The 20,620-nt window shown below is 39.7% G+C and overlaps 1 pseudogene; it reads left to right on the top strand.

The window, feature by feature from the left end:
- The first annotated feature begins 279 nt into the window (after window positions 1-279).
- Window positions 280-14,547, top strand: LOC131768244 (bolA-like protein 3; annotated as a pseudogene).
- The last annotated feature ends 6,073 nt before the right edge of the window (window positions 14,548-20,620 follow it).

Below are 20,620 nucleotides of genomic sequence, written 5' to 3'. Positions count from 1 at the left end.
CAGTCGTGGGCTCTTCTCTAGTCTGTCTTTATTATAATTAACTGTGTATATGTCTGGCTCCCACACTAAATTATGATCTCTTGTAGGACAGGGGCCCAGGCTTATTTACCTCTGAATCCCCTCATACAGGAAATACAGCAAAATACTTATAAGCAAAACTCAACAAATGTTTGTTGAACTGAATTGAATTGAATTATTGATAAGAACACTTTCAAAACATTCAGAAACTCCAGAATAATTCATTTCAGGTGCAGTTTTCAAAGGTCAACCAAAGTATGAATGGGGCCTTGGGAAGAAAAGGAAGCAGATAATGTGAGTGTAGGAGTGGAGAAGCCTGGGAAGAGGTGGCAATCGGCAGGGTCAACATGTAATATGAGGCCAATATGCAGGAGAAACATCCTTTAAAAATGACTTCTTCCATTGACTTCCTGAAACTTGAGCCAGTTGACCTGTTGGATCAGATAATTCTTTGTTATGGGGGGCTAGCCTATTATTAGACAATGTTAAGCAGCATCCCTGGTCTCTCCCCACTACATGCCAGTAACACCCACCAGCTGTGACAAGTGAATACATCCTCAAACATTGCCAAATGTCCCCTGGAAAGCAATATCACTCCCAACTGAGACTAGCTAATCTGAAATGTAGGAGCCTTTTAGCACCCACTGAGGAAGAACTGGGTCCCAGCTTCTAAAGGGGTTGGAGTGACTGTCATGAAGACACTTGCCATAAGACATTCAACTGACTTATTCAGTATACCCTCACTCTTAAATGGTCAGCCTTATTCTTGTTTTTAGCCCCTACTCTTCAGTGCTCATCACTACCTGGCTCTGCCACATCTCCAGCTTGGAGACCCTGTTGGAGTGAACATGATCTCTGCTGGCTGGCTGGTTTGTCCAATGCCTTCTTATAACCACTCATTTTGATTCTCTTAATCATTCATCAATTTTTCATTAATTTACTAAATACTCCATTCAAAACTCAAGCTCCAGATTCAATATTAGCCTGACGAAAGGCCTGCCACTCTCCCAGTTCTGTCACCCTATCCTGGCTTCCTGTGGCTTCTCTATCTGTGTTCTTATCCTGAATATTAGTCTCTGATTTGACATTAAAGTGTCAGAATGCAATTTGAAGTACATGCCTCACCACTGGAGCCTATTTCTATGAAATAGGAATCATTGGATCCCACTAAGTATAGCTTCAAGATATAGAACAGCGTTTCCCTTTTGCATTGTGGGTTCTCAATATCCATAAACTACCATGAAGAAAAAAGGAGCCAATGGCATCAAGGAAAATGATGGCCATATTTTGGGATTATTCCAGAATGCATTCCATTCCAAATAAATGTGCACAACAGTGACACTCTACAGTGTAACACTTTAACTAATGTAACTGAGACTTTAGAAAAATAAAAGAAACAAAGACACTGTCACTGTGACCACATCAATCACTTTGGAATTGATGATAATGTATAATGGAAAGAAGTTGGAGGAAGCTAAGAAAATAGGAGGCCGAGGTGTCCATCCACTCAGAAACTAAAGAGAGGTCATTTTTCTTTAAATGCCCAAAGACAAGCCAATGAATAACTTAAGCATAGCTCATGATACATAGGAAATACAAGCACTCAGGATTCCTCAGAAATTTCTACTTCTAATTAGAACTGAGAGAATTGACTCTGAAAATGAGTTATGGTAATCAGTTTCTTATGAGACTTGAGCCCCAAGAAATCAAGAATTTTAAACTATTAATTGACTCATTTGGTCAGAAAGATACATATTTAAATCAACTTGGATTTCTCTACTGGCCCTATTTTATACAAAGAGAAGAAAGAATGAGGGAGTGGGCTATTGAGCATACAACCCGTGACTGATTGGAGATTAAGAATTTAGAATATGCTTTACCATTACAGCCCTAAAAGGAGATATAGCTATTTTTTAATCAGATGCTGCTTCAGCACAAGAGCTTTTCCTCATTTAGTTTTCCAACTGAAATAATTAAAAAATATATAAGTGGACTTGCTTTAGTCTCAAATGTGAGAATATTTTTCTCACACATACAAACACCCACACTTCTAATCCTAAAACAAATCTACTCCATTCATTCTGTCAGACATTTATTCAACAGATATTTCTTGAGGTCTCCCCCTGTTTGAGACACCAAGAATAGAAAAAATTTAGTGTCGGTGTACTTGAAGTCCCACATCTTCCACATCAACAGTCCCTGCTCAAGGGACGTTTTATCAGATGGCCCCCAAACCCCACTGAGGGCGATTGGCCAGGGATAGTCACCTGACACAAGGTCAGCCAATCCTAAAGCTGGCCAGCAATCTGGCCCCCCAAAAAGATAAGCAGGAACCATGAAATTGCCCTCTTAGGAAATGTAAGGAGAGAATCAGAAGAGAGTCAAGTAGTCGACAGTGAGAACTGAAGTACACAAAGTAGGGGGCATCAGAATTGCCAAAAGGGCCCTCTGAAAGATGAAGCTCTGAGAAGGCTGTTCTGTGAGCCCACAGAGGGATCCACCTGGAGTTGGAGAAAAGAGGGCATGCGCACTGACCCAGCAGAGGCACACGAACCAGACCAGGTGGCGACAAGAGTGGGGAGTCCATGGAGCTGCCTCATTCGTGATGGCTTCCCATCCCAGGCCACCAAAATTTTCATAATGAACCCCCTCTTCCTTGAGGTGTTTGAGTGAGTGTCTGTTCCCAGTCCCTGAATGACAAAACGTAGGCTTCAGCCTGGCATGTGCTCAAGATAGCACTTAACCATTGAAAATTAAAAACAAACAAATTTTTACAAATCCAGAAACGTTTACCCCAGTATTGAGTCAAAATTCAGTTTTGATACATGCACTGATAGGTCAGGCCAGCAAGTTGATAATCTGCTTTATATGCAAAATCAGGACACCCCCCAGCTGCCTCCCTCTCCAACCAGCCTTATGTTAGATACTTGGATCTGCTGAGTCAATTCTATTTGCGTCCGTACATCCCTGTCAGGCTCCAGTCTGAACTGCTTAAATCCCCCATGTTGCTTACCCTGGAGTTATGAACAGGAAATAAAGGCAAAATGGATGGCACCTAAGCTAGCAGGAAGACTAATGTAAGTAAAACACAGTATTGTACTGTGGAACTTGTAATTGGTTTTAATCATATTGAACATCTGTTTCTCTACTTTACCATATAATTTAACTGAAGCAGCTTAGAAATCTCAGCAAGAATCCATATTTTACATTTATTGAAAGAGGTGCACTTTCCAAGTGATCAAATTGCTCTCCTAATTCACTCATAATAATGTAGTAATTTGGAAAGTCTTTTTTTTTAATTAAGAAAGACTCTTAATCAGTGGTCCAGCTACTAAGGACTTCCCATCTGCCATCCCAGCAATAGCAACGTAAGATTATCAACCCCGTAGAACATCTCAGAATTTTCCCCTCCGTGGACATGTCTTTCTTTCCATTTGACCTCTGACTTGACCTTGCTGCTGAAACTGTTCTCTAAAAAGTCACCAACTGCCTCCCACCCAACAGACTCTGCGCCATTCTCACTTCTTGTCCTCCGTAACTTCCCAGAGTGATGGAACCCAGTCAACTTGAAATTCTCACTTCCTGTTGCATCATAGGGATTGATGAATCCCTATGAACTATGGGAACTTGGCTCTACCCCTACTTCTCTGACTGTTCTATCTCTACCTACTTCAGAAGGAGAGCTCCACAGCCCTTGGTCTAGGCCAGGACAACAGGTATGTTCTCTTTGTTCTGCACAGTGTTTTTAAAAATCTGACTTATTCTTTTATAATAGCATGATTCTTATTATAATCTAGATTCATGATTTCTCTTGAAAACTCAGATCTGGTGACACTGGGCCCACTCACTAAAACTGAGTCCCAATGGTCCCCATGAAGCAGGCTCACCTCCTTGGTGCCCCAGGATACCTACCTCATACTCAGTGGGTGAGTATGCACTAATCCCAGGCTCCCCTCCTCATTAAGTTACCTGCCGGGCCCTTGCAGGCTCTTCCCACACCTACTCCCACGGTGCCTTCACCCAATACCCCTACACCAACAGTAGATATTTGCTAATGTTCTAACTTTAGCTTTCTTTTTCTCTTTATTTTTCAGGAATCTTATTACTTTCCATAGTCTCAAAATTACCTCCTTTGAAATGATGCCTAAGTGTACAGTATACTTGAATCTTTACCTCTCTTCTAGCTCCATACCCAAATTGCTAACAGCCTGCTTGTCACCTCCACTCAGAACTTAAATTCACTCACTTACAACTTAAATCTAGCATACCCCAAATTGACCTCATGACTTATTCCATCTTTCTCACCGCACAGGCCAGCTTCACCCAAATTCTTTATTTCTACTATTTCTCTCTTCCTCTCATCCAGCCCTCACACCTCCAAATCACCTTGTCATTGTCTCCCCTGTTTCCTATAAAGCTGGTGCTAAGTTGTGTCAGGTGTGTTCCTACAAAGCCTCTTGAATGCCTCCCCCTTCCACTGCCACAGTCCAAGTTTACATTATCGTAACTTCATGGGCACTACAAAACCAAGCCCTGAAATAGCTGTCAAACTCCTGTGCTATTTTCCAGCTGGACTGTCGCAGTCTATCTCTTTCCTTGAATGTTACTTGCACCCTCCAATTCATTCTACATGCTGCTACCAAACTAATTTTCCAAAGCAAAGCTCTGATCCAGTTAAAACACATTCCATTTTTTTTTCCCTCACTGCCACCTAAATGAAGAACTTACACAGTATGACCCAGCCTACCCTCCAATACCCATCTCCTCACTATTCTGTAATGAATGCAAACATCATGTTCCATGCAAACTAGTCGACTCACTGTTTTCTGTACAGGTTTTTCCTTGTACTGTTCCCTCTGCCAGAAGCCATTCCTAACCATGTCTCCCCTCCCTGACCTTTGGAAGCTTACAGACTCTTCAAGATTCAGGGCAAATTCCACTTCTTCCTTGGAAACACCCCTGTGTTAATTTTTCCCTAATTCCCATAATAGCTTAATTATGCCATCAATTTAATACAAGCCTTGTCCAGGAGTGACCCAAAGGTCTCTGATTTGGTGTGATATGTCATTTGAGTTGCATATGCAACAAGGAGGTGAGTTATTCAATTAGAGAATCAGCCCAGCCTTGACATATCTAAAAGGTATTGTCCCTTTCTGGTACATAATCTCATTTAAGTCACATATAATAACAACGTACTGTGGTAGACATTATATCTCTCATTTTACAAATGTAGAAACCAAAGAGATTGTTGAGTATAGTAATACTGGGGAATCTAGGGACTCACCAAGCTTTCTACACAATGAGGGACTAAATTTAATTATCTGAAGGCATGAACCCCTTAACTCAAACACCTACAATTATTGTGTCCTTGCCCAATCCATTATTCTAGACCGAATTTTCTTAGAGCAAACACTGTGTCTGCTATAAGAGATATCATAATGCCAAGCACATAGCAGATATTCAATGCCTATTGAAATGAAATGGGGGGAGGAGAGTCAACTTTTTACGTCCAGCTTTTTCCTAAAATTTTGAATTTAAAAGAATTGTATCCACATCAAAGGATGAATTATGCAATTGAATGAATGCAATCTCCATAAAGATCAGGTGATGTTCAGTAGTGCTTCTCAGGGAACAGAGTATGAGACACAAGAAGAATCAGTATCGCAGATCACCCACCTCAGGGCAAATGGGTTAAAACCTCCATGGTGCTCAGGTCCCCTCCCTCTTGACCCAGCTGGTCTAGAGAGTCACTGGATCAAAAGTCTTCTTGGCACAAAAGCCCTGGTCCAGGAGGTTTCCTTCTAGCAGGATAGACTCAGCCTGAGACTCTCCATTCTTGCTTCCTTCAGTCATGGCACATTTTCTTATTTAAACTGTTGGCATTTGAAAAGTCCCTCTGAATAATTGATGACTTTCTGGAAGTGGGCAGAGAGCATTTTTGCCCAGAACAGGAGCCCCATTTGGGGAGCTGGTCAGATTAGAAATTCAGTTTCAAGTCCAAATCCCTTTCAACCTGAAACCTTCTGCCAGCTTGGAAAAGGAAGGCCAGGTCTGGTCAGCACTTGGCAAGGAAATAGCCATTTACAATCAGGAAAGACTTTTTTAAGCAACAGATATCACTCATTTCAATGAACAAAAGCAGCTCTGGGGATTATTTTCACTGCCATTACTCTTTTGTAGAGCATAATCACTGTTTATAATAATTCTACATGGCAAATCTCATGCTGTACATAAGACACAAAGAATTAAGGGCATGGCTCTATTTTATGTGACTTTTTAAAAGATCATTTACCTATTGCTGAGAAGGTCTAAAGAGATGTAGTTAAAAGTACTTTTTAACCCATATATGGAGGAAAAAACAGAGCAAATGGTTATGACCTCTTTTCTCTTTTCTCTGTTTGTGCAGACATTTCTGACACACAGCAGCAACAAATGTTGCCTCTCCAGTCTCCATCTTATAATCATAATAGACCTGGTCAGTAAAAGGGACTTTTTCTTTGTCAATTTTGAGGTAGGCTCCTGGACTTCAAAGTTTATGACCAGTTAATTCCCAAATAAAGACAATCCAACTGTGGTTTTGACTGCCATTAAACCAGGGTTTCTTTTTTTTTTTTTTTTTTTAATTTTTTAAAAAAATTTATTTATTTTGGCTGTGTTGGGTCTTCGTTGCTGTGCGCAGGCTTTCTCTAGTTGTGGCAAGCGGGAGCTACTCTTCATTGTGGTGTGCAGACTTCTCATTGCACTGGCTTCTCTTGTTGCGGAGCACGGGCTCTAGGCACACGGGTTGCAGTAGCTGTAGCACGTGGGCTCAGTAGTTGTGGCACACAGGCCCTAGAGCACAGGCTCAGTAGTTGTGGCACATGGGCTTATTTGCTCCGCGGCATGTGGGATCCTCCCGGACCAGGGCTCGAACCCGTGTCCCCTGCATTGGCAGGCAGACTCCTAACCACTGCGCCACCAGGGAAGCCCAAACCAGGGTTTCTTAACCTTTCCTAGACCTTAGTCCCTTTGAAAGTCTTGTGAATCTTCTGCATTTCTTCCCAGAAATATTCTTCAGTGCATAACATAAAACAAATGGGATTACAAAGGAAAACAAATATATCATAAAGATATCATTTTTAATTTGCAATCTAGTGATTTATGTGCTTATTAATGCATTTAATAACAAGATCCAGTGGATCTGTCTAATAACTACCATAATTTCAAAGCAGAGATGAGCAAGCATGCATGCTATTTCAAGACATCTGCGTCAACAGTAATATATGCAGACATTTTGCGCTGAGGTCATAAACACTACTTATTACTATAGTGGTTTGTTGTCTACATTCATAACAGATGGAAATGTGAAATTTTAGTTAAAGGTTAGTGAAGTTACAAATGTAAGTTTTTTTCATCCAAGTTCACAACTCTTTGGACTTTATTTTCATAAAGAAAAGATGCATTTCCTCTTAATTAGTTCTGTTGGTTCTTCTAAATCCCCAATATTGCTAGAAACTTTATATCTACCTTGAGTTAATACTTGTATGTGTTTGTCAATTCAGTGGTCCTAACGCAGAGATGATGAAGGGAGGTGAGGGTAGAGGGTGTTGTCTGTACGTGCAGACTGCAGATCTGTAGCTCTTTTTTCCTTTCATTAGATTAAGTGATGCACATAAATATTTTTTATTGCACATCTTCCCTGTTAAGGTTTTCATTAAGTGCATAGATTCTATATTATGTTAGGATTATCTGATTTATTTGTTTAGACTGGAGAGCATCTCTTTAGCATGATGTGGTGTTCAGCAAAGGGCTTCTGACAACAAGCAAAGATTTAAACAATCATTTAGTAATCAGCAGGCCTCCTCAAATCACATCTTAGCTCTAAGGCCAGGTACAAACCAGTGGACTTACTGTGAACAAAGCACCCCATTTACTGAAATAATCTATGAAAATCATCCATGGGGTGAAATTCTTATTAGACTCTAAAACACAGTCTATGCACAGCCGAGATGCATATTTTCAATCAATTATTCCAAAATATCTATTGTGTATGGGTTTTTTACTAGATACTGAGGAAGTCCAAAGAATATGTAATAGACTACGTCCTGCTTTCAAGAAGTTGATGATCTAGATGTAGAAAGGGAAAGATCTTGGAAGTGAGAGACAACATTTTAAAGGTTACAGTCTCATCTGTATTGTATTCCAGTATCTAGTTGTCAATCTTTAGGGGCCATATCTTCACCACACTGATTGCAGGTAAGTCAGGGGTTGTGCAAGAGAGGTTTTCCTAAAGAGATATTTCAAATCTTGCAAAATTCAAGACTAATTTCCTTATAGGAAAATCAATCCTCTCAATAGAGGTTTCTTATCAATCGAAGTCCTGTAAATAGAGGTTTTCCTTCTTAGGGTGAATTCCATCATACCCATGTAGTCTAGGGGTACATTACAGTGATGATTATCATACAGCCATGTCCCCACAATCTTAGCAATTTTTTTTTTACCATTATCCCTGACTGGATATTTGAAAACTTTAAAGAATTTGAAAGAAAGCCTGCTTTGCTATTCCTTCTAAGTTTACTCGGGATTATCTCTAATATTTCCCAGAGTTAGTTCTACTAAATGATAACACAGTAAAATGGTATTTTCTCCCACCTAACTTATGTTACAAGGTTACTACTTTGGAAGGTAAAAAGGAAGGAGGGAGATTCAGAACCCTAACACTACTGCTTAATGAAAGCTTGAATAACCTCGCCATTGGCTCTTTATATTGATTCATTATAGTAAAGTGAAATTAAACCAACACATCTCAACATATGGAACATAGGCATGGTTCATTATTCTGGTAAAGAGTGAGTGCTATTCTCTTTAACAACGAAAGAGGCACTGCCAAGTAACAATATCATATACATAGTTTATCATTTACTCAGCCCAACAGCTTTGAAATTTTGTAATTTGGGCAACTATCTTTAAAGTTGGAGGACTCCCTTTATCTCAAAATTTGCATACAAAATAAGTTATTAATATTTTAATAATTTTACTTAATGCAAATTCCTATGCTATGTAACTGTGTTGCATTTATTGTGTCCAAATCACCACTGAAGTTACTTTGAAATATCATTGGCCCTGTGCACTTTTAAACTTTTCAGATCCCCAACTGTGGGAGTATGTTAGTAGCATCCATAGTTTACTTGACTTGCACAGCATTTAAGGTTTGCAAAATATTTTCTCCCATCTTGTCTCATTTAGGCATTATAACCACTGTGTTCAGTAGGTAAGTAGGTTGAAATATATTCTCATTTGAACAAACTGACGCTCATGGGCTTCATTTCCAGGAAGTAATGGAGGCAGAACACAAATCTAGAATTTCTGATTTTAAATCCAGAGACCTTTGTAACCAAAAATGAAACAAATCAGGTGAGGAGGAATGTAATTATCTGTCAGATGAACAAACCATCATTGTTAGGACCATCCAAAGGAGCACTCTGAGGTAGAGTGGTCAGGAAAGCTTTACAAAACACAAACCACAAAAAGGAAAAAAAAAAAAAACTGGTGCTTGAGCCGACTTTTGAGGGAATTGGGCAGAATTGTTGAAGGGCGCAACTTGGCTCAGTGGAATGGTATGTGAGAGAGAAAAAGAGAGAGAGAGAGAGAGGAAGGAAATTTAATAGCTCATAGTTTTTCAAAGAAGACCATTATGGACAAAGCTTCACCGGGGTCACAGATGGTGGCTAACACAGGGGTCAACTGCAGCAAGGATCACCAGACCAGAGCAAACAGGTTGCACCTCCAACCTCTACTGTGGGAAGACCTGTGTGTGCCATCATGCCTGGTGTTGTGTCATGGAAAGAACACCAGTCTGGGAACTGGAAGTCCAAAGCTGGTCCAAATATTGTCTCTGCTACTTAAATATCCTTTTGGGGAAAGCAAGCTTTTTATCCTCTGAGAGCTTCATTTCCCACACCTGGAACATGACTGCTGCCTTGCCTGGTTCACAGGAAACTGAAGGAGTAAATAAGCAAGCGTTCTATGGAAGGACTTTAACCTGCTACGTAAATGTGAAGGGGCACCTATGCGGAGTGGAGTGGAATTCTGGCTAATGAAGGGGCTCTGCGTGACGATCTACTTTAGGCACTTACTAAAGGGCAAGTGAAAACAAAACCCTTTGTTCCCTTTGTATTCTTGATAAAATCTCTTTGTGATTTTTTTCCACTACGAAATCAATATATGCTCACTGTGAAAGACATTCAAATAGCCCAGAAGTGAATAAAGTAGAAATGCAATTTGCCCATCTCCAACCCACCCTCATCCCGTTCCCCGGAATAACCACTGCCCCCAGTTTGGTGTATACCCTCTCGTAGGCCAGACATCTTCAGCACCATGATGAAGACAGCACAGGGACAAAGCCCAGATGCCCATCCTCGGCCCCATCCGAGGAAGGACACACACTCTTGACCCTGGCGTTGGCCCTGGGCTCTGAAGCATAATGTCAGTGCTAATGATGACTAGCATCTTGCCAAATGCCTGTGTGTATCTCTGCTGTATTACTCAGCTAGAACTGGGAGTTTCGACTACCTGGACGCCACTTCCCATTTCTGACAAAAAGATGAATGGTTTGCTGTCTTCAGTCCGATTAGTGGCTGTTTTAGCCAGCCTGTGGGACGTGGCCCTTTTTCCTCACAGGCACTGGCATGTCAGAAGCAGAGGAGCAGTGGCCAGCTCGGGCTGCTGCTGTAAACCAGGCCTGTGCAATTTGATGCGGAGAGCCGGACTTCCCAAAGAGAGCCCGGGCTCTCTCTGCCAGGGCTGCCTCAATTCCTGATTTATAATAGCTTCCTGGAAAACCAAGTGCAACATCCTGGTTTATAAATCAAGTAGTTTTATTTAGGATTCACTGGCACGATTTGAAAACCTGTTTCAGGACTTGTAAACCTGTGTTAGGATTTGTAAACCCATTTAAGGATATGGAAATTAATTTTTGGACTTACAAATCACTAAAAAACTGCTTGGCTACAACTACCATTAGAAAGAAGAGAGACTTATAAATCAGAAGTAGGCTGCTAAAATTTGCTGGCAGTTTCCATAAATTAAATCCTGGGTTTATGACTTCAGGTGAGTACAGATTAATAAACCCAACTTGTGAATCATCCCCACAAAAGTACAAGATTTTGATTCCAATTTGAAATATTACAGAGCAACGTCACTGTTGATATCCTATTGATAAGCTAAACATTTCAAAGTATTGGTAATAATCTATTAAGATTAGAAGGATTTGATATATAGAACCAATAGGTCGTTGCTGGAAAATCCGTGGGAAAGGTGGTCTGCGCTTCTCTCTGCCTTGCCTTGAAAAGAGCTGAGGAAGTCTGAGACTACAGACTGGGCATAGGCTGGTGAGAAGAAAATCATTACATCAACTCTGAAGTCCCAGGGCACTCTGGCTGTGAACTGGAGATATTTAACTAATGTTCACTCTCCACAATACGAGCCAAACCTCCACATTTTATCTCTCAGATCTCAGTAGATGTTATACTTCCTGAATAAAAATATGGCCCAAGTAGGCTGATCGCAGGTGCCGAGATTGTTATTACAGAGCAATGATCCTCAACCAGGGCAATTTTTTTCCCCCTGCCCCCAACTCCCCAGGAATATTTGGCAATATATGGACACACCGGGGGAGTGCTACTGGCGTCTAATGGGTAGAGGCCAGGGATTCTGTTAAACATCCTACAATGCAATGAGTAGCCACCACAACAAAGAAATGCTGGCCAAATGTCAATAGTATGGACTTGGAGAAAACCTGCCCCAGAGGAATCTTTAGCACAAGCCAGTATAGAATGAACGCATCAGGACCCTTCCACCTCTGGTTCCATTGATTCTGCCATTCAGAATAACTAAGACGCTTTTATCTTATTTAGCTCATCTAAGAGGAGAACATGTTGAAAATGTATAATGTAGTGAATATGATAGATCACATTACGGTTATGTTTTGCCGCCTCAAATGTGCTCTATATTTGATCAACAGGTCTTCTTCAGAAACTGAAGTTATAGCATTTGGTGAAATTATATGATGTGACTGGAGAGACCAAGTATGAAAACAAGTATGTGGATTAGGAAGGAAATGCAAGGCAAGAATTCTTTCAGGTTTTGTTCAACAGTTTTATAAAGCAACCCCACGTATTGAACTCCCTGGGAGCCTGAGACCCTCTTGATTACATGGTGTTTGGAATAAAATAGAACAAATCTCATGTTCTTTTATTCTGACCTGAAAAAGATTTCTAAATGATCACCTTGGGTGTTCTTTCCCTCTACTTATTGCTGTGTCCTTCCATTTGAATTACTACTCAGCATCACCTAAGAAGTCAGCTGAATATTGGCCAATTGTAAGAAGACAGTCTCATGTTGAGATTACAGCAGCTCTCCTTAGACTTGCCCTACTCGTGGGCCCAGCCATTATAAGAACCTAAAGATGGAGACAGGACTCGACATTCAAATGGTGCATTTGAAGCACACGGTGAAGTATATTGTGCAAATGCAAATGAACAGAAATATGGCGTTGTAAGAGCTCAACCACTTGTGCAATTAGGAAGGAAATCAGGATTAAGAGTGCAGCACCCAGCAGAGCACTCAATTCTGCACAGGGAAAAAAAAAGTTTAAAGAAACTTGGTATGGTGACTCAGGTCTTTGGAGAGTTTAAATCCAAAATATCTGAGATGCAACCAGTATGTAGGTAACCAGAATCATATCCCACCACACCTCCTGCCCTCTGCAGGAGTATTTCCCCACTGATATTTAGTATTTCCCCACTGATATACTAAAATGCATATTATTCCCCTGACTTAGGCAGTGTTTTGTCCCATTGAATGAACAATGTATGGGTCTAACCCAGTAGCTTCCAAAGTCATTTTTCTTACCATAAGATCCTTAAGCATTCAAGCTACATAGAGGCCAGCAAGAAGAGCCTTCCATCAGATCATTTGGATCGCTTATAGGAGATTTCTGTAGAACTACAGATTGGAAAGGATTAGGAAAATACCGAATTTCTTGGAATTTCATCATTCTATGTGAGACAGCACTAAGCAAACATAAAACCTGATGGCTAGAAGCAGTGACTTCATTTTATATTAATTCACTTATGTAGTAGATGAATGCATAAGAAAGGGATAAGAACACATGTTCAGGACGACCCCAAGAAAAAATTCAAAATAAGTGATATTTGTTATTGAAAACCTACTCCTTCCTTCTCTCATTGTTCTCCACTTCTCCCCAAGAAGACTGCTGCCCAAGATGCTCCATATAGACCAGCTCTCCTTTGAGAGCATACAACCCATATCCATAATCTTTTCAAAACTCTTTTTTCTCCAACCACACCTGCCAGAATCTTCATCTACAGCCTTCAGATTCACAATTCATTCAGCAAAGAATCATTCGTCCAACACTCATTGTGAACCTAGGTTTTCCCAGGCTTTGCTAGGTGATGGGATACAAAGATGAATAAGCCACTGTCTGATACTGAGGTGCTCATATCCTGAAGGGAGAGACAGGCATGGAAATAAATAATCCTAACACAGCATATCCCACGTGCTGAAAGGAATACATTTCAAGGTACAGTGGTAGTACCGAGGAAGGCGGTGAAATCTCAAAAGGTGACGGTGCTTGAGCTAATTCTTGATATATGAGTGGCATCTAGGAGGAGGTGGAGCAGAGAAGTGTGGGAAGACCATTATAAATGAGGAAACCACAGGGTCAGACACAGATTCATAAGGAGGCCAGTGTTCAGAGTATCCAAAAAATGTGGCATGGCTGGAGCAATGGTTTTCAGCCAGGATAGGGTAAAGGAGGAGAAGGTGGTATCAAACTCTCCTATACCAAACGACATGACCCATCAAAAAGTACACGGCTGGAGTCCAGGATGCAGGCGAGGGACTCATGAGAGATAAGTAGCAGAGAAATGCTGGAGAAGTAGATTCAAATGTGACAACTAGATAATCCAAAGATTTAATCACTCTCAAGTCCTTAGTAATATGCTTTCTTCCTTGTGTTTTCTCTTGTTTTCTGCTAACTTTTACCTATCCACAGAAATATCTCACCCTTTAGGTTGGTATGATAAGTGATACGGATTTCACAATCGTCGCAATTTCTTACGGCAGTTCGTGAAATAGCATCCATTAAGGTGGTAAAAAAAAGGAACAGAGACGGCGGGCCGTGTCGGCCAGGCCGGTGGTGTGGAGACCCGCGGCGGCAGCGCCTCTGGCTCCGCCGAACCCGCCGGCTTCTTCTTCGCCACTGTACCCAGCGCCTGTTTGCCTCGCAGACTGAGGGGGAGCTCAAAGTGACCCAAATTCTCAAAGAAAAGTTTCCTCGAGCTACAGCTATCAAAGTCACTGACATTTCAGGAGGTTGTGGGGGCACTGTACGAAATTCAAATCTAATCGGAAGAATTTAAGGAGAAGAGAATGGCCCAGCAGCCCCAGATGGTAAATCAGGCACTAAAAGAAGTCGTCAAAGGTATGCGCGGGTTGTGGATATTTACCTCTATCCCCAAACACTGACCATGCCCTGGCTGACTAGATGTTGCTGCTAAAACCTTGGATGAATCTTATTGCCACCATTCTTTCCTAGGCATATGACAAAAATTATCTATTTTGTTCATAGACATTTCCATATTGTAATTATAGAAGAATATGGTATCTATTTAGATGTTAATTAAAGGCAACAGACAGCTTTAAAAAAAAAAAAAAGGAACAGAAGAGAAACTAGGGGTCTAGAGAGTCCATAAACCATATGATTAATTTCAGGATAGCTCATTATCAACTTTATTGGGAAGCTTGTGTCATCAAGATTTATTCGCCTTAAGAATAGTCAGACACCGAGAAGTTAAGGAAACATCACTAAAACATGTCAAACTAGACTGGCTAAATTTAGCACCTGAGTATGGAGTTTAGGGAATGATCCTAGGGATATATTAAATACATACAATTTTTCCTCCTGTATCTCCAAAGAAAAATCTTACTTCTTCATATAAACTTATTTCTAGTTTCTCTCAGGGGGGAAAAAACAATCTCGACTAACTACCCAAATCTTTTCAGTAAAGTCTTTCTGGTCTTACCTGTATCAAAACCAATAGGAAAGTGAATTTATATGATAAATAAATCTACGTAAGAAACATGAAGGGAGGAGAACCGATAGATGCCTGGTTCCCGATTGGTGGTTTCCGATTATTTGGAGCAATAGCTCCTAAGATCTGATGCATGTAAATCAGTCTTAGTTTCCCCAGGCACTCCTGGTGAAGGCTGGAGGGCTCTGCTCAGCGAGTGTCAGCTAAATCCCTCCTGTCTGCTCAACAGAAACCCCAGTTTATGAGAGAAGGAAGTCATTGATTGAAAAAGGCTCTTTTTGTAAAACTCTGGTGGTAATGTTCGGTGAAATGATAAATGAATAGGTTTTTACTGGCAAACTACAGTAATTAGGCCGTTCCTCATTTTGTTATTGGAGGCAGATCTAGATGTTTAATCATCATCATGTGATCACTTAATTTTAGCAAAGCATTACTATTGGAAATATTATACATTTACTCGGCCCCCCCTCCCCTTTTCTTAAGGTGGTGATTAAGGGAAAAACAAAGTTTTAAATCATGCCTGTAGTTTAGGGAGAAACAGGACACATTTTCAATTTTACATAATTTTAGTACTTTTTTTTCCTGATTTTCATTGTAATATTATGTAATAGTAAAACAGTACTGCATAAAATGTGAAAAATACGTAAGGTATTAGAAATTCCACTTTCCTAAGAAAACCGTCGTTGTTAATATTTTGGTGAATTTCCTTTCAGCCTTTTTTCTTTGGGGTTTTATTTTATAATATTCACAAAATAGCAAGATTTAAACTAGTATCAAACAGAAGCATTCCAATAAAGGCAGCAAAATATGGTTATTTTAAAAGCAATTTTGGAAAACTTAGAAAGCATTTTCATACTAATCACTGACCAGGCATGGCCACAGTAAAGAATTAAGTTTTCCTTCTTATCTTTGTGCCTGAAATCAACTAGGGGAAATGAATAAACAGAAATTAAGAACTTTGAAAGAATAAATATCTTCAAAGAGCTTGAATCTGTAGTTTCCCCAAAGAACAGATTTATGATCTAAGCCTATTCTTTTCAACTTAATGCATCGACTCTTCCATAGGCTGGTAAAAAGCAGTTCAGTAACAGCATCTTCCGTCCTCGATGATAAGACCTCCTACAAAAGGATCAATAAGACCTGCTTTCATAGCACTTTTTTTCTTATCCCATAACCTCAAAAATCATTTTGTGCCACAGTGATCACTACAGGGAGGAAAATAAAGAGATGTTGAAACTATCAAAGTTTTTCATAGTGAGGCTGGCTTATTTCAAACCGTCACAGCATGGTGGTTAACAGCTCTGGAACAGCCAAAGGATGGAAGCAGGAGGAAAAAAGAAGCCAAAAGATCCTCTCCTTTCTTTACAGGGACCTTCAAAGGTAAAGGAGAATAAGATTCATATTCCAGGCATTTACTACCCAATTTGGTATTGGGAATTTCAAACTAGGCTTAATTTTTTAATCCCACTCTTAACTAAGAGATTTATATAAATAATTGTATCATATAAATTTATATAAATAAGCTCTGGTTCAGAATTAATGTGGAAACTGTTAATAAGTGGGATAAAAAGGACGACCCAGGTCCAGATTAGTTTGGGAAACCAGTAAGCAAACTTATTTTTTGTAGTATTTCTCAAGGTCTTTTCTATTCCATGAACACTATGAGTCTCCCAGAGAGGCCTGTAGTATATAGTATTCCAAATTTCTATTTCTATTTTTCCTCATCTCTGAGTTCCACAGACCTCATTTTGAGAAAGTTATTTTGTATGTTTCTGAGCACCCAGATATAGTAGGTCTGAGTTCCAGAGCTGATTCCTTTTAATGTGACTATAAAGGTCACACTTATAAATACAAAGTCATAACTATAAAGGACTTTAAATGGCGTGAAATCTTGCAGCATAGTATTTGAGAAAATACACCTGAACTTGAAATCACTGGAGTAGGGTCAAGTACTGTGATACCACTTTTTAGGTTTATGCCCCTGGACATGTTATTTAGCCTTTGTGAATCTTAGTTTCTTCCTCTGTGAAATGGAAGAAAAGCCTTGCCTATCTCACAAAATTGTTGTGAGGATCAAATGAAAGCTCTTCAGAATACAGAGACTGCATTAAAAAAATGTGGGGAATTGTAATCATGACTAGTGCCTGCTTTAACACTAATATACATGTTCTTTGCTAGATGTTGGCTAGTAAACAATGAAGAAAAGCTCTGTGTCTTGTACAGCAAATTCCTTTCTGAATGTATATTTCTATACCTTCATTAAAAGATAAACAGAGCATATTAAAAATGTTAAGAGTTTACTTGAGCCAAAATGGATTTGAATTGGAGTATGCCAAATGGGAAGTGGTTAGGAGCTCCCTGAGGACAGGAACCAGGGAAAGGACTTATATAGAGAAGGTGCAGAAGCAAAGAAAAGAAATTACTTGATTGGCTAGAACTTAAAGCCTAGTTGGCTGTTTGTGATTAATTGTCCTTAGTGTTTTAATTTTGTGACCTAGAGGCATTCACAGGCTCAGCTTTTGGTTTGCTTCTGTAGGCCTCCTTGGCATGAGAGCCACCTTAGTCTGATGGCCTCCTTGTTTAATTAAGTTAACACCTGATGGGGCAGCTTTTTTCTAAAATTGTTTTCTATGTCTTTATCTTATCTCCCATAACAGACTAGAGGGCTTCCCTGGTGGCGCAGTGGTTGAGAATCCGCCTGCCGATGCAGGAGACACGGGTTCGTGCCCTGGTCCGGGAAGATCCCACATGCCGCGGAGCAACTAAGCCCGTGAGCCATGGCCGCAGCGCCTGCGCGTCCGGAGCCTGTGCTCCGCAACGGGAGAGGCCACAACAGTGAGAGGCCCGCGTACCGCAAAAAACAAAACAAAACAAAAAAAAACAAAAAACAAACAAACAAACAAAAAACAGACTAGAAACTCCTTGAAGGCAGGGCAGGGGTCTGATACTTCCCTTGACTAAGAGGTTGTTGGGTGGTATTACATTAAGATGGAGAAAATCATCATAGTTGAAGTTCTTCCATAGAAAGTATGCTCCTTCATGCAGATGTACATATTCAGAGTCAGAAGACAAAACACTAATATCTGCAAACTGTTTCTGTTAGGATGATGTTTATATACATAATGTATTTAAACAGCAATTCAAATTGGTCAAACCATCTAACATTGAAGGAGGCCTGTATAACTGAGATAGCTGATAACAATGATTATCAAAAAGAACTACCACCCCCCTAGATCCCAAGGGGCAAATCAAAAGAGGTAAGAAGTAGAAAATATGAAGCAAGTTGATAAATCTACTCTCTCCAAATAAATAATGCCTAAATTAATTCCAAAATAGCTTGATTACATTTTAAGCATAAGGTCAAGAATTCAAAACCAGTGTTTTTCCCAGTCCTTTTTACAGTTAGAGAAAAAGTCCCATTGGAATGCATCTTGAGACAAAACTACATTTGAATTTCTTTGGTTTAAGTTATAATCTAACACATGCTTTCTACAGACAGTGGGTCATGCTCCCTATTGTTTAAGCTGGTCCTCCTCAGACCTTCCTTCCAAAATGCCCTTAACTGAAAGGTAAGTGTGCTTTTTCTTGGAAACCTGGGAGCCCACCTCTGGAGCAGTACAGCACAAATATGAAATTTCTTTAAAGCCTTATTTTATTCATATTAAAATGCAGGAAAATTGTTCAGTATATTCATAATTCACTTGTGTCTGTGTTATATAAAGTTAACAATTATATTTCCTATCATCAAGGAACCCTAATGCCCCAGGAGGATATGCCAAGTGTGAATGGCATGCCTTGCAGTTCCAGTCAGCATGTGCTGAGTTGGAGCATCCCAGTGAGGATGTGAACCCAGCCTTTAATTTCAGCAAGCTCATTAAGGCTTCTCTTCCATGTTAATCCAATAACATACTACAACAATTAAAAATAGATTTGCTTCCCTGAGAAAGGGAAATTCACACATGAGTACTTCTCATGCAATAATAAAAGAAAGGGCTTCCCTGGTGGCGCAGTGGTTGAGAGTCCACCTGCCGATGCAGGGGACACGGGTTCGTGCCCCAGTCCGGGAGGATCCCACATACCGTGGAGCGGCTGGGCCCATGAGCCATGGCCACTGAGCCTGCCAGTCTGGGAAAAAAAAATATATATATACATATATATATATATATATATATTTGCTTCCCTGAGAAAGGGGAATTCACACATGAGTACTTCTCATGTAATAATAAAAGAAAAACTTTTAATGTGAGAAACTATAGGGCAGATGAAGAGCTATCATGGTGAGGCTATTTTGTGAATTCATGCTCCAAGCAGAATACGTGAACTTAATGATGCTAATGTTTCTACAATGAACTGAGAAAATTTCTTCTTAATGGTTTTCTTCTTATTGTAACTGAAATTTATGTCAAGAAGTCTTACATTTCTCTAAGGACACATGGTTAAGGCTTTTGCCTTCAAACTTCATTAATATACAAACCCTCCTAAGTCCCATTGTGAGAATGCCAGCATTGTGTCTAGTCTTTCAAAAAAAAAAGAAATCCTAGTACTATTTCTATAGTATCCTGGTACTATCAACTCTAAAAGTATTTGACATAAGATGCTTAGCCCAACAGCATCTGAATATGCTGTATTAAATGCTATTTATAAAAAGTAAAGCTGTGCTAATGTGCCTATCTTCTCCCTACTGCTTACAGTATTAAAGACAATTGTTTTGTAAACTGAAGAGTCTGTAATGATTTCTTGGGAAGTGATCCTCGTCAGCATTACAGATAACGTTGCTATTAAATTTTTGCTGCTATGGATGGCTTGGGTCATTATACACTTAAATTGAGTTGCTGTCATTGTTATATAATGAAATGAAAGAGCCTTTGGCCTATAGTAATATGGTGTACCTTTTAAAGAATGTGTACCACTACCTAATTTATAAAAATGGGTCTGTTTGCATTATAGTACTAAGCTCCTGCGTGTTTCAAAATGATTTAGATGAAATGTCCAAAGAATTCTCATGTATATCAAAGACAAAGAGCTGAGGTTTGCATTAACCTGCTTTCAATAATCACTGAAACTTTTTGAGTGATTAACGGACGTAGCAGATTCATGGTTCTTTTTTCTGTCTCGTAATTTAATAATGCCTTGCTCTGAAGGGAGGATAGGCAAGAACCTGGATTTTTCATAATCTTATAAATAACTTGTTCGGATTAAAGAATAGTCATCCTGATCTCTTCATTCCAAGCATGTTATTGGAGAATCCTCTTCCCATTTCAGAAGGCTATACATTATTTTAATTCTTAAATGGGCCAAAGGTTAGTTTAAAAAAGATGAAGGATGACATCACATTTCTTAAGTTTAAGACTTCTTTCTTTCTAATACAGAAAAAATTCCAACTACCACTTCTATGGAGAAAAAAATTTTCTTCTTCCTTTCCCAGTCTGGTAACATCCCAGCTCACTATCTAATTACAGAGAAGTAGGTTAGTCACACTTTTAAAATACTTACTGATAAGTATTACC

The sequence above is a fragment of the Kogia breviceps genome, chromosome 13 (assembly GCF_026419965.1).
Source record: "Kogia breviceps isolate mKogBre1 chromosome 13, mKogBre1 haplotype 1, whole genome shotgun sequence".
In the NCBI taxonomy this organism is placed as follows: domain Eukaryota; kingdom Metazoa; phylum Chordata; class Mammalia; order Artiodactyla; family Physeteridae; genus Kogia; species Kogia breviceps.
This window is presented reverse-complemented; position numbering and strand designations above follow the sequence as displayed.